Here is a 2,983-nt window from a genome sequence, read left to right as displayed (position 1 = left end):
CTGCTTTCCTGGGCTCTGCGTGCGGTCTGGAGGGTTTGGAGCTTGTGGGGTCCAGCACCAGCCCCATCTGGGGAGGCTTCTAACTACATCCTGGTCCCTTGTCCCAACGGGGTGCGTTCAGTGCTTGCTGTGTTTTGTAGACACTAAGGGTGTTTGTTTTCAAACTTTGGCCGTAGGCAAGATGGCAGTGGTGGCTCGTGGGGTGGGTAGAGGCCTGTTCTCCCTCTACATGGGTGGTGGTAGTTGTTCAGGAAGTCACAACCAGCTCACCTGCCAAGTGAGAAATGTCCTAGAAGGCCCGAGAGGTGGTTGCTGCCCTTGGGGAAGCCAGTGCCACTCAACTGCTTCTCGAGTATTTAGAAGATGGACTTCCCCCAGCACAAGGCGGGGCTGCAGCTGGGGCACCCCACCCACCCACAGCCTCCTGCACCCACCATTCTCAATGGCTTCCCCCCATTGTTCTGGCAGCTGAGCCTGTATTTCTCTTGCAGCAGGCTTTCCCCTCTGCACTGTTGACTTGGGGCGGGGGTGGGGAACATTCTGGGCACTGGAGGAAGGTTTTGAGCAGCATTCCTGGCCCCTACTGCTTGCCAGGAGCACCCCCATAACTGATGGGGATCTTGCTACCTTTCCCTGTCACCATACCTGTGGAGGCAGTGACTCCTGCCTTCCTCCTTCACTGCCTGCCTCCTTCACCCTTTCCCCACGGGCTTGTCTAACTAGTTGCTCTAAGCTGCCAGCACCTTTCTGAGTTTTCTCTGATGCCCCCTGTCCTCCCCCAGGACATCCTGAGACACTTTCCTCCAGCCCAGCCTTCCCCAACCCAGCCCCCCGCCCAGAACCTCACCCAGACCCTGGGACCCTGAAACTACACAGATGCCTTCCCTACGGTCAGTTGACTCCCAGCACCAACCTCTACAGCAGAGCAGTCAAACACACCTCAGGGAAGTAGCCATTTTCTACAGAACCACTTCCTGGGAAGGGCATTTCATTGCATAGTGTTGGCAAGTCTGTTGTTGATCTTTAAAAATTATTTTTTAAAAGTAGCATATTCACAGGGTAAGAATCTCAAGCCACAGAGAAGCCTGTCTGCACAATGAACGTGGGTCACTCTTAGCACCAGATTCACAGCTTCTACTGCCCCACATTTCCTGTGCCCCCTCTCTCCTCCTCTCCCTGTCCCATCTCCCTTTCCTCTCCCCTCTCCCCTCTCCCCTTTTCCAGAAGACCCCGTTCCTGAGACAGGCTCTTTCTTTCCCTGTTTATTGCTGTATAACAAATTGCACCAGAGACCCAGGAGTTGGAAACAACATTCTGATTTCTGTGGGTTAGAAATTCAGGAGCAGCTTGGTGGGGAGGCTCTGTGGTCCCCTGAGGTCTCTCTCAGTCAGATGTGAGCATAGGTTGGGGGCTCAGTTCCCAGGATGCCATGCTCACGGGGTGGTTAACTTTAGGGGAAAGGAAACCCAATAAAGGAGGGTGTCCTTAATGTATCCATATTGGTTCAGGAGTTGTGATAATGCATCATATCAGTGTAACATGTTAACCACAGGTATGGGGTACATCCTCCTATATAATAAAAGGCTAGTATGCAAATTGACAGAAGTGGAGGGGGGGGAGATAACTGGTCGCTATAACACACACTGACCACCAGAGGACAGATGCTCAACACAGGAGTTGCCCCCTGGTGGTCAACTCAGCCAGAAGCCAGCTCATGGCTGGTGAGCATAGCGGTGGTGGCGGGAGCCTCTCCCACCTCCATGGCAGCAATAAGGATTCTGACTGCCGACTTGGGCCTGCTCTCCCAGGGATCGCACATAAGCCGTCAGTCGGACATCCTGGACTGCAAGAGGGTGCAGGCTGGGCCGAGGACCACTTCCCACCCCTGCCAGTGCACAAATTTCGAATTTCATGCACTAGGCCTCTAGTTGAAACTATAATATCTTTGTAACTTTTCTATAAATCAAAACCTTGATGTGTCTAAGACACAAAGTTAATTTAAATATAAAAACCCAGCCCTGGTCAGTTTTACTCAGGAGGCAGTGACTCAGTTTTGCTCAGTGGTTAGAGTGTTGGCCCAAGGACTGAAGGGTCATGGGTTTGATTACTGGCCAAAGGCTTATACCTTGGTCGTGGTTTGATCTCTGGCCCTGGTCAGGGTGTGTGCAAGAGACAACCAAGCCATGTGCCTCTTATATTGATTTTACTCTCTCCCCCTCTTTTCCCTTCCACTCTCTATTAAAAAAGAAAAAAATATATATATTCTCAGGTGAGGATAAAACAACAACAAAAACAAATAAATATAAAAATCCAACTGTGCAATATATCCAGTTTTGGGAACTACAGGGAAAGGTTATTTGTGCATCTGCCAGAATTTTATAGTCCTGTCAGAGTGCCACCCTTTTATTATTATTACTATTATTAATTTTTAAAATTTAAGACAGAGCTGAAACCAGTTTGGCTTAGTGGATAGAGCGTCAGCCTGTGGACTGAAGGGTCTCTGGTTCGATTCTGATATTCTGATCAAGGGCGTGTACGTTGGTTGTGGGCACATCCCCAGTGAGGGGTGTGCTGGAGGCAATCGATGTTTCTCATCGATGTTTGTAGCTCTCTATCCTTCTCCCTTCCTCTCTGTAAAAAAAAAAAAAATCAATAAAATATATTTAAAAAATAAAATTTAAGACAAACAATTGATTTGTTCCACTTATTTATGTATTCATTGGTTGAGCCTTGTATGTGCCCTGATCAGGGATCAAACTTCACAACCTTAATGTGTCAGAACAATGCTCTATCCAGCTGAACTACTCAGTTGGTTTGGCCGCTCTTCATCTCCTCTTTCCCACCTGTGTGCCATCCCTTTAGCTGCAGGGTTCTGGCCTAAGGCCCACCCCCCACCTCTCAGTCCCAAGGGACCTTGAGCTCCTTAAGAACAGGGACCATGCCGAAAACGGTTTGGCTCAATGGATAGAGCGTCGGCCTGCAG

General features: G+C 49.5%; 1 long non-coding RNA gene across 1 annotated transcript in view; it reads right to left on the bottom strand.

Annotated features, from left to right (window-relative positions):
* The window catches only part of LOC311623425, a 45,245-nt gene that overhangs the window by 15,142 nt on the left and 27,120 nt on the right, over nt 1-2,983 (bottom strand). The window lies entirely within an intron of this gene.

The sequence above is a fragment of the Pipistrellus hanaki genome, assembly GCF_964339955.1.
Source record: "Pipistrellus hanaki genome assembly, chromosome: 5".
In the NCBI taxonomy this organism is placed as follows: domain Eukaryota; kingdom Metazoa; phylum Chordata; class Mammalia; order Chiroptera; family Vespertilionidae; genus Pipistrellus; species Pipistrellus hanaki.
Note: the sequence above shows the minus strand (reverse complement) of the source record. Positions and strands in the feature narration are given on the sequence as shown.